The following is a 12498-nucleotide window of genomic DNA, read 5'->3' on the forward strand; positions in this document are numbered from 1 at the left end:
AGGTTCCGTCCATAGGAGCGAGACTGAGCCCGTCCAGCTGCCCAATATATAAACGAATTCCCCAAGATCCATACATAATGGGGGATGCAACCTGAAACAAATTATAACAGATGAGGTCGAACATACAGCTGAAACCTCCTGGAAGACCATCTGCCTAATCGTTGCACCACCGAACCTGCCAAACTCATACCGCTAGCCTGAGTAGCGGCCCCAATCCTGAAGGAATGAGGCGAGAACCCGGATGGATCTTGACCGCAGTCCACCAGAGCTCTCCCCAACACTGACGGGAACTGAAAACGCGTAAGCGGGGACCCATTCGCATGCACCAACAACGAGGCCACCGCCGGCCGACTTGCCATATACCGTTGGAAGAGCCGGACCGGACAATACTCACCCCCATAGCTCCCCACCCTGAGCCACACACCAGCACCAGCTTGATCTGTCTTGGATCTGCGGATATGCAGGTCCACAAACCCATCTGACCAACGCACATCTGACAGCAGGAGTGGAGAAACTGAACGGCGATTGGGGGCGACAAGCTCCCCCACCCGCAATGCACCGAAGAAACACAGCGCAAAACTAACCTGAAACAGCCGACTCTCGGAGACCGAGCCACAGACCCCCGGCAACGCCCCCATCAACTGCCACAACAGCTCCACTGAAATCGGCCGCCGCCGGTCTGGATGCCTCCGGCTCCTCCAACCGCGCAGAACCCGCTGCAGGCAAAACTCCTTCGTTATGTCCCGCCAGCCTAAAAACCGAAACAAAAATGACAGAGCCGACAGCGCTCTCTCCGCCGATGCGCATGATTGACCTTGCTCCAGGAGCCTACTCATATAGCGTAACGTCACTGTGAACCGGGCTGACCCCGATGACATACAATCAGACCCCTCCACACACGACAGCCAACCTACCCATACCGACCTATACGCCTTCCACGTGGCCGCCGACAACGATTCCGACACCAAGGACATCAGCCCTCCGAAACCAGGTCCCATAAGTATGCCAGGCAGCGAAGACCCTCCTGTTCTGCTTCCGGGGCCGACTCCCGAAAACGGTCCCACTGAAACCGAGAAAGAGAGTCAGCCACCACATTCAAAACCCCTGGGACATGCCGAGCCTGCAACCACACATTAAACTGTAAGCTCAGCAGCACTAGGTGATGCAAGAGGGCCAGCACTGGAGGAGATGCAGACGATGATCGGTTAATCACATGGACCACACTCATGTTATCCGTGTGAAAAACCACCACCCGGTTCCGCAACCCGTCCCCCCACAGTGCTAGCGCCACCACTATGGGGAACAGCTCCAAGAACGTAAGGTTCTGCATCAACTCCAGCTCACGCCATGCCAACGGCCAAGCAGCAGCACACCACTTGCCCTGAAAGTAAGCCCCAAACCCTACCGATCCCGATGCATCCGTGTATAGTTCGAGTTCGGCATTGGGAACCGCGTCCCGCAACCAGCATGATCGGCCGTTATACCTACCCAAGAAGACGCTCCATACCTGCAAGTCAGCTCTAAGCTTGGCCGTCACCCGAATAAAATGGTGAGCCTGCCTGATACCAACCATCGCCAATGACAAGCGCCGGCAAAAGGCCCGACCCATGGGCAAGACTCTGCAAGCAAAGGCTAGGTGACCCAGCAGTACTTGCATCGTGCGCAACTGGACCTTCCGAGACGATTTTACCAAGTCAATCTGCTTGAGCAGGACCATTAGCTTTTCGTCCGGTAAGCGAAAAACCATGTCCACAGTGTCAATCTCGATGCTCAAAAACGACAGCCTAGTTCCAGACTGCTCCTTCTGCACTGGTGAGTCCCACCCCTCTGCTCTCCTTCTTATATCCCACCATATAGGCAACAATGTATATTTTTTATTCCCACCCCCTTACTGCATGGCAGCAGTCATGCCTCCCCTTCCTTGCAGTCCAGGGGATATCTTTCTCTTTCTCTTTTTTGGTTACTATTTATATTGGTATTTGAGGGAATACCAGCAAGAGAATTAGCACCCAGGTGCCTATAGCCTGTAATAATAATTTAAGTCTCTCCATACTGTATTTATTGTATATCATAATGCATTAAAATAAAGAAGAAATCAACATAATTTTCAAACAGAAAAACAACAAATGCCCTCTTATACACTAATTGTGGTGAGCAAGACGTATCTAAATGCAGAAGCATTACCAAGACACGTATCTCCTGACCTAGTTCTCTGACCTAATTTAAACATCAATTTATACCTTATGGAGAATTCAGAATGTCTAATGTAAATCTTTCTATGTGTTTAATCTCATACTTTCTAAATAGGGAAACAGACTAAATCTGAATAAATAGTATGCATTAAATGCCTGTTTTCTGCCACATATCCAGTGACATAATCATCTACATACTTTAGACCCATGGGTCTCCTTTACTGTTCTCTTGTATTTTTGTGAAGTTCAAGGCAATGCAAAAGCAAGCCTGCACAGATCTACACTAGATGTTCCGAGGTTTATGGGATAAGAATCTCTTCTTCGTTGGGGAGGGATATGCATGCAGACTAAACAGTGCATTGAGGGGAACTTTGACATTAATTATTATTATAATTGCGTACATTTTAATGCATGTTTTAGCCAATGCATAAAAAATATGGGATACTTTTTACACTAAATTTTCACTTAGACGCTAGCAATAATAATATAAAAATGGGGCAAAAAAAAACTTAAATGGACACTCTGAACCACCAAAGTACTTTATGATGAAATGCTTCATGTGTAAAGAGTGTGTTCTCTTTTTTCATTTTACAAAATGTGGAGATTTCAGTATAAATTGGCACTTTTATGAATTAACCTTGTTACCCTTAACCCCACCCCCCTCCCCTCTCCTCTCCAGCTTTTAAACATGACATATGCACCGTCGTTATTCGGCAGGTGCTATTTTAGTTTACCTTAAATAAAACACTGACACCGAATTTATCTGTTGGATTATAACGTCCACAGCTTTATTAATTATTAAATATATAAATAAATAAATTAACAATTTAGGGTCATTGTCCAGCTAACATTATATTACTATCCCCCCGCACAATACCCCTGACAATGACCCTATCTTTTGAACAATAATTAACATTCACTTAACATATAACCAGAAACACACGGCCTACCAGAGAGGCCCCAAAACCATCTGTTAACTGTAGGGGTGTACCCAGACACCCCTACCCCCTAGGTTCGTAGCCACCGAAGAGCTTGAACCTACCAACATCTAATCCATCTGGCCTACTCCAGCCTAGGCCTTGGCCTGTCCATTCCCAATTCCAGCTAACTCCTGGCTTTAACACGCCCTGTTCCCGCCGCTGTGACCAAACGGGATCAAAACTCAACTATAGGGAGGGAGGGTGGGACAAGTGACAGGTCAGTGCAATTCAGATTAACTGGCTCCTCACTTAAGATGGCCGCCTATTTACACTACCTGACTCCTCCCCTACTTAGCCCCGCCCTGAACATCCCATACCTTTCCACCTGCCTACTTCCTGGCCTTGTCAAGGCCCACTCCCCTGTTTCACTGTTCCATGGGCTTCATGACATATGCACCGTCGTTATTCGGCAGGTGCTATTTTAGTTTACCTTAAATAAAACACTGACACCGAATTTATCTGTTGGATTATAATGTCCACAGCTTTATTAATTATTAAATATATAAATAAATAAATTAACAATTTAGGGTCATTGTCCAGCTAACATTATATTACTATCCCCCCGCACAATACCCCTGACAATGACCCTATCTTTTGAACAATAATTAACATCCACTTAACATATAACCAGAAACACACGGCCTACCAGAGAGGCCCCAAAACCATCTGTTAACTGTAGGGGTGTACCCAGACACCCCTACCCCCTAGGTTCGTAGCCACCGAAGAGCTTGAACCTACCAACATCTAATCCATCTGGCCTACTCCAGCCTAGGCCTTGGCCTGTCCATTCCCAATTCCAGCTAACTCCTGGCTTTAACACGCCCTGTTCCGCCATAGCACATGACTTGATCCCTTAAGGACATGTGCGCCCCCCACCACCCTGAAACAGGGCCAAGCTAATCCCTTCCTGAAAGCCTAGATTGAGCAAGTCACAACCCACGTCTGACAAGTGTACCCCGTCTCTCCTAAAATAGCCCGGCAGCATGTCCTCCAGTTCCCTATGCCGAACTACAATACCCCCCACTCGCCGCACAAAACTCGCCATTGCCCTGTTAACCTTGCCCCTGCATCGAGCCACTGCAGCTGGATCCCTGGCGTGCCGCCACGTGAAACGGGGAACCATTTCCGACCACACCACCACCACGCCAGGGACCAGGTCCAACAGCCGATCAACGTCTCTCTTCATCCGTCTAACCAACTCCCTTTGCGGAATCAGACCCAAATCATTCCCACCCCCGTGTAATAAAACTATGTCTGGAGCAGACCCTCCGGCCAACCTGCTAAACAACAAACTACTGAGGCTTTGCCAGCTAAACCCCCTAAAACCAAACCAAGAAATCGACACGTCTCCTTGAGTAAAACCCAGCTGTGCTCCACTTCTCCGAACAGCAGCCCTCTTCTGAGCCCAATAGACATACGAGTGGCCCCAGATCCACACTCTCCATCCTGCAAAGAAAAACACGTTAATACCAAACAGATGGATTCCACTTCCATCACAGCATCACACTGCCCCGCTCACACCAGCCTATCTGGTCTAACGTATGATCTAAAACGCAAGGATTCCCACCTCCCTATGCGTTTAATCCTCTCGTCCCCCAGTCCCAGCCGTGCGGCCTCAGTTGCCGCCCCAATTCTAAAGGAGTGAGTCCCAAATTGCCCCGGCTCTAGGCCCAGCTTACTTACCCCCATCCTAAACACCCTCGCGAACTGGAAGCGCGACAGGGCCGAGCCGTCCTGGTGCACCAAGAAGCAACCATCACCCCCCGGGCGCAATGCCCGGTACTCCGACCCCTTCTCAACTGGGCACACCCCTGACCCAGGCAACCCGAACAGCACCACTGTGCAACCTTTACCAAAAATGTCCGTCTTCGAACGGCGTAACCGAATTTGCACCCTGTCCTCGCGAACCTCCACATCCGTGAGCTGAAGACCCCCAAGGCCCCTCTTGTTTGCGCTTACCAACTCCCCGATCCGAAAAGCCCCGAAAAAGGCCCACACAAATGCCACCGTGAACAACGACACCTCGAATGTGGAGCTGCAAATACCCGGAAGAACGCCCACCAGCTCCCGCAACAATTCAAAGGACACTGGTCTACGCAAGTCTACCGTTTTCTTCCCCCTCTTGAATCCCTTCACTGCCTGCCAGACCAGGAAGTGTTTGGTATCATCAACCCAGCCATTGAACTTAAACAGGAAAGCCAAGGCAGAGAGATGCCTATCCACCATGGCAGGCGACGCCTGAGCCGCGAACAATCGACAGAGCAACCACAAAAGTGCATCCAAGCGTTGCCCCTCCGTGGGGGCGCTACTCACCTGAGCCACCGTCTCGTCCCACAGTTTCCAAACCTTTACGTAGGACGCCCACGTGCTCGGCGCCAGTGACCTCCTCACACAGTCTCCAAGCAGGCCGTCCCGAGTTGCCACATCACACCCGGGCACTCCTGACCCTGGGCCAGCGCGTCCGGCGCAGCCTCCCGGAAGCGTTCCCACTAAAAACGAGACAGTGAGTCAGCCACCACGTTCTGGAGCCCCGGTATGTGCCTAGCCCTGAACACTATGTTGAATGACATACAACTAAGCACTAACTGTCGAAGCAGGCGCACTACCGGGGGCGACGAGGCGGTCAAGCTATTGATCGCTTGCACTACCGCCATGTTATCGGAGTAGAATACCACCTTTTTGTCAGCCAACTCCGTACCCCAGAGCACCACCGCTACAACGATGGGAAACAACTCCAAGAACGCCAAGTTCTTAATCAGAGGACTCACCTTCCACGGTTCCGGCCACGCCTCCGCGCACCACTTGCCTGCCAAGTAGGCCCCAAAACCAACACTGCCGGAAGCGTCTGTAAACAACTTCATTGCGGCCGACGATACCGTCGGTTCCCGAAAGAACACTGTCCCGTTAAAGTTGCGCAAAAACTGTTCCCAAACCCCCAAATCGTCCTTCATCTCGGCCGACACCCGAATGTAGTGCGACGGCCGCCGCACCCCACTTGTTGCTTGCGCCAACCTCCGGCAAAATATCCTCCCCATGGGGATCACCCTGCACGCAAAATTAAGGCTCCCCACGAGGGACTGGAGCCCCCGTAAGGTCACCTTCCTCGCCCCCTTGACCACGTCCACTAGCTGTCGCAGATGCCGCAGCTTATCCTTAGGCAGCCTGCATTCCCCGAGCTCCGAATCAATTTCGAGACCCAAGAAGCTAAGGCACGTGGTGGGGCCCACCGTCTTGTCCCCCGCCAACGGCACCCCAAAGGTATGCGCCACCCGCTGAAAAACCCTCAGTACTTGAGCACACCGCTCAGAGTCCCGTGGGCCGACACACAGAAAATCATCCAAGTAGTGCACTACAGCACCCCCGGCCGATTCTGTGCGCACCACCCATTCCAAGAAGGTACTAAACCTCTCGAAGTAAGCACAAGAGATGGAACAACCCATAGGCAGACACAAGTCCACGAAGATTGCACCCTTAAAGTGGCACCCCAACAGGTGGTGACAGTCCGGGTGTATGGGCAGCAGCCGAAAAGCCGCCTCCACGTCCACCTTGGCCATCAGCGCCCCACGCCCCGCTCTCCTAACCAGCTCGACGGCTTTGTCGAATGACGTGTAGGAGACCGAGCATAGGTCGGCGTCGATGTCATCATTCACCGAAGACCCTTTCGGGTGCGATAAATGATGAATCAGACGGAACTTTCCCTCTTCCTTCTTGGGGACCACCCCCAATGGTGACAACCTCAAATTCGCCAAGGGCGGAGCCGGAAACGGCCCTGCCATCCTCCCAGCTTGCACCTCCTTGGCCAATTTCTCCCGCACTACCCCCGGGTGTTCCCTGACCGACCTGAGGTTCTCACAAGGTGCCCCCGGCCCCGTGGCTTTGAAGGGAATTTTGAAACCCTCGGCAAAGCCCGCCCGAAGGAATTCTGCCACGGCTTGATCAGCGTATTGCCTTAGCCAAGGCAACATCGCGCCTACCTTCACTGGCGACACCCCCAGCGGGAGCTGTGGGGGCGGCCGCTCCCGTTGCTCCTCCCCCTGCGGCCGACTTACCTTTCTTGAAGCACCTGTTGACCCCGTGGTTCCCGCCGCACCCCGAGCATTCATGCCGGAATCTACAAGCGGATCCCCACTTACACTGTCCTTCGTTGAAGGCCCAGCAGGCACCTTTCTTTTGACCTGCCGCCACCGCCCCCCCGGGAGCGGTGCCGGCAGTCCCTGGAAAGGGCGCGTTCTTTTGCGCCATCATTAACCGCATCCAAAGCGGCAGGTCCATTTGGTCCCAGCGCATGGAAGGGTTGGCCGCCAGACGCTGACGGAACTGTTCGTCATACCTCCACCATGCCAACCCTCCATAGGTGCGGTATGCGTCCCCGATTCCGTCCAAGTAACAAAACAACTGAGAGCAGCACTCCGGCCGCTTCTCCCCAATAACACTGGCCAAAATGCAAAAAGCTCGCAGCCAGTTGCCGAAGGTCTTCGGTATCTTGCGATACCTCCGCCTTTTCTCCTCCTCTTCCTTCTTGGCGTCCTTCTTGTCCTCCTCTTTTAAATCTAAGAATTCCTCCAGGGGAAGAAGGGAAAATATTTCCACGAATTCCCCTTTCGCAATCTTCTCCTTCACCTCCCCTTTCAAATGGCAACCTAACGGCCCCGCGAAGGACACATGTACATTCTGACGTGCCGCTTCCGTAATGTCCCCCCCCGACACGTCGAGTACCCCGTCCCCCACCGATGATCCGTCCGGCTTATCAGTGGGCCGCGTTTCCTCCCTAGTACCACCTGTCACTCCTGAGGATACCCCCACCAACCCCGACCCACTGCCTTCACCCGCTGACCAAACCCTATCGAACCTAAGTGGCTCCCTATCCTCTGACCATGAATCTATAAATGACTTCAAACAATGTATGAATGTCCCCGGGTGTGGTGTAGAGGAAGACTCACCGCTGACGCCCCTGGCCGCCGCAGGCCGCGGGGTTGCTGTCCCTCCATCCGCCATTTCTGACACTGGAGCTCCCAATAGACGCCGACTCCTGCCCGCCTGGTCCCGCCTCGGAACCGCTGGTGAGTTACTCCGCGACCTGTAAGGAGACGACATCCTGGGTAGTCTGCCCGAGTAGCTCCCTACCCGCCCTTCCTCCCTACGCTCTTCTCCGACTGCCCTGGATCCTCTCCACTGCTCTTTCCGACCTCCCTTGCTGAGCGCTCCCCGTCGCTGTTCCCTGAAGCTCCTCTCTGAAGATCTCGATGCACTGTGCCTTCTGCTCTGCCTCCCTTCCTCTGACCTGGACCTCCTTCTCCTCTCCCTGACGCTGACCCTGGACTCACTGCGGCCTAGCCGTGAATGGCTCCTGTCCCTGCTGTCCCGTCCTCCCGACCAGCTCCTGTCACTGCTGCACCTGGCGCTGCTGCTGCGCCGCTGGCCGCCCTGGCCCTTTACTGCCGCATCCCTGACACTAGGCCGTACCTGAGGGCAGCCGGATGGGCCCCCCCGCTCTATACTGCCACCTCTTGTTCCCCGGTATCGTGCTGAAACCACAGGCTCTCCCCCAGCCGCTGCGCCTGGCCCCCCACCGGCCGCCCCGTCTGACTCTGCCCTAGCCCCTAAGGATAGGCCGCCTGTCGCTTTCCTAGCTCCAGAGGCCCTCTGAGCCGCCCGACCCGCTCCGCTGTCCTCTACTCCTAGTCTACTGATCTCAGTCCTGGCCCTCCCTCCGGCCGCCCCTTCGGATCCCTTGCTGGCCTGGTCTCCCCGCACTGCCTGGCGGACCGCTGGTGCTGTAGTAACCCGACTAGCATTCCCACTTTGCCCCTCAGTGATACCGCTGGAGGTTGACTCACCGGGACGCTCAGTCCGTTGCCCACTGGCCGCGTGGGTGAAGCCATCCGCAGCCGCATGGTCCGCTGGTGGTGCCGCAGTCCCTCTTTCTGCTGTCCCGCCGGCCGCCATTACGCGGGGCGCCTTCTGACCTCGTGGCCTCCGTTTTGCGCCCGCAGTCGCCTGCCCGGCGGGTCCGCCCGAAGGCGCCTGCCGCAATCCCTCCTCCGCCGCTGTGCTCGGTCCGGCCTCCGAACTGCCGACCGCTGAAGGGCTCCTCCGCCGCCGGGCCGCCGGGGCCTCTCCCGGGCTCAACCTCTGTGGCGGCCTGGTCCTCCGCGCCGACCTCCTCTCCGTTCCCTCCGCGTGGGTGGCAGCAGCCCCGATCTGTTCGTGCAGCCACGCCATTCCTCTGTCACGAACCGCCGCCCGAACTCCGTCCAGAATCTCCTCTAGGGACGCCATTACCTGCAGAGGGAGAAAAAGAAAAAGAACTCCGCCGACCAGCCACAAGTGACAGGTCAGTGCAATTCAGATTAACTGGCTCCTCACTTAAGATGGCCGCCTATTTACACTACCTGACTCCTCCCCTACTTAGCCCCGCCCTGAACATCCCATACCTTTCCACCTGCCTACTTCCTGGCCTTGTCAAGGCCCACTCCCCTGTTTCACTGTTCCATGGGCTTCATGCAACTGGTTCTGTTACAATGGAACTAAACTCAAGTGGCAGCAATTGCTCAGAGCATCTGACTTGCAAAGACTTCTCAGTGAGTTGCATTGGAAAGTCTGCAATTGGACAGCCACAGAATGTCTGGGCTGTGCATGAACGGTAGGGAGGAAAGGGAGGAAATGCAGCAAACAAGAGAACTGCAGCTTTTTGCAGGCAGTTTTAGATATATCTCTAATGAAAAAATGCACAATAAATGCATGCATGTTTTCATTTGGGGCATATCCACTAAATAGTTTTTTTTAATTTTGGCTGTAGATTGTCATTTTAAGATCTTTAAATATATTGTGTGCGAATATGTATTTTTGTCCCTGGATCTAGAAAAACATTTACATGCTTTCTTATCCCCTGTTGTTGAGAATGGAAGTACATGAATGAAGAAACTATATTTTTTTAAGTTTATTTATACACTGAACAAAATTATAAACGCAACACTTTTGTTTTTTACCCCATTTTTCATGAGCTGAACTCAAAGATCTAAGACATTTTCTACACACACAAAAGGCCTATTTCTCTCAAATATCATTCACAAATCTGTCTAAAGTCTGTCTGTGTTAGTGAGCACTTCTCCTTTGCTGAGATAATTCATTCACCTCACAGGTATCTCATATCAAGATGCTGATTAGACAGCATGATTATTGCACAGGTGTGCCTTAGGCTGCCCACAATAAAAGGCCACTCTAAAGTGTGCAGTTTTACTGTATTGGGTGGGTCTGGGAGATCCGGGGGGTCCAAAAACCAGTCAGAATCTAGTGTGACCACCATTTGCCTCACGAAGTGCAACATATCTCCTTTGCATAGAGTTGATCAGGTTGTTGATTGTGGCCTGTAGAATGTTGGGCCACTCCTCTTCAATGGTTGTGCAAAGTTGCTGGATATTGGCAGAACCTGGAACATGCTGTTGTATATGCCGATCCAGAGCATCCCAAACATGCCCAATGGGTGACATGTCCAGTGAGTATTCTGGCCATGCAAGAACTGGGATGTTTTCAGCTTCCAGGAATTTGTACAGATCCTTGCAACATGGGGCCATGCATTAGCATGCCGCAACATGAGGTGACGGTCGTGGGTGTAAGGCACAATGAGCCTCAGGATCTCATCACGGTATCTCTGTCCATTCAAAATGTCATCAATAAAATGCACCTGGATTCGTTGTCCATAAATATGCCTACCCATACCATAACCCCATACGACGCCATACACGCTGTGTGCCATCTGCCCTGTTCAGTGAAAACTGCAATTCATTCGTGAAGAGAACACCTCTCCAGGTGCCACCGAATGTGAGCATTTGCCCACTCAAGTCATTTATGACGACGAACTGCAGTCAGGTCGAGACCCCGATGAGTACGACGAGTATGCAGATGAGCTTCCCTGAGATGGTTTCTGACAGTTTGTGCAGAAATTCTTTGGCTATGCAAACCGATTGTTGCAGTAGCTGTCCGGGTGGATGGTCTCAGACGATTTTGGAGGTGAAGATGCTGCATGTGGAGGTCCTGGGCTGGTGTGGTTACACATGGTCTGCGGTTGTGAGGCCGGTTGGAGACGGCTTATGAACATTAAATTCACAGGCAACAGCTCTGGTGAACATTCCTGCAGTCAGCATGCCAATTGCACGATCCCTCATTGTGCTGTGTGATAAAACTACACATTTTAGAGTGACCTTTTATTGTGGCCAGCCTAATGCACATCTTTGCCATAATCATGCTGTGTGATCGGCATCTAGATATGTCACACCAGTGAGGTGGATGGATTATCTCGGCAAAGGAGAAGTGCTCACTAACACAGATTTAGACAGATTTGTTAACAATATTTGAAAGAAATAGACCTTTTGAGTACATAGAAAAAGTCTTAGATCTTTGAGTTCAGCTCATGAAAAATGGGGGTAGAAACAAAAGTGTTGCGTTTATAATTTTGTTCAGTGTATGTGACGAAAGCAGCATCGTCATTGGTTCTTGGAGGAGCCTGTTTGACAGCCTCCTGCCCTGTGACTATGGCCCCTGTAATGATTTTTGGGTTTGAACTTAGACAGGAACCATTCGAACTTTTGAAGTGGCACTTCCCAAACTACCGAAGCCATTCGAAAAGCCATTCGAACACGTGGCGGCGGCCATCTTGTTTAGTCAAACGCATCCAGCGGTGTTTGGCCGTCCAGTGCATGGAACTCAAATTGGACACTCGATGGCACGAACACCGCTAAAACTTTACCTTCCATGGAGGTTCGGCTATTCAAACAGAAGTCGAACGGCGTTCGGTAAAAAGAAACCCACGAACAAGGGACATACAATGACTATATCCATGAACAGCTTTGTTCGGTAATTCAAACTATATTTTGAATCCTCGAAGCATACCGGGCGCACAGCCTGATTCTCTGGAACTTTTTGGGCATGAAACCATGCATGAGGTCGGTCAAATTAGGACTTCCATAGAATCTCTGAACCCCGGAACTGATCTGGGTGATTTTTGGATATGTTGGTCACCCAGATCAGGGCTATTAAGGGATGTAATATGTAATGTAATGTAATTGTGGGGATATCATGTGTTTTGGGGTACATTTGGGGTTTTGAAAAATATGTTTTTTCTCTGCTTCATAATTGGGTTAATACATTATCTGACTCAATTATCTCCCAGGCAGAAAGGAGGGATTGTATGTTTGTATTGGGAGTGTCACACTTTGTAACCTTGTTGTTATTGGTTGTTTAGTTTGTGTCCCTGTCCCCAACAAGGTCCATGTGGGTGTTCACCTTGCTTGGGGACTTGCATAAAAGAGCTCCCATTAAAGAGATTA

The sequence above is a fragment of the Pelobates fuscus genome, chromosome 2 (genome assembly GCF_036172605.1).
Source record: "Pelobates fuscus isolate aPelFus1 chromosome 2, aPelFus1.pri, whole genome shotgun sequence".
In the NCBI taxonomy this organism is placed as follows: Eukaryota; Metazoa; Chordata; class Amphibia; order Anura; family Pelobatidae; genus Pelobates; species Pelobates fuscus.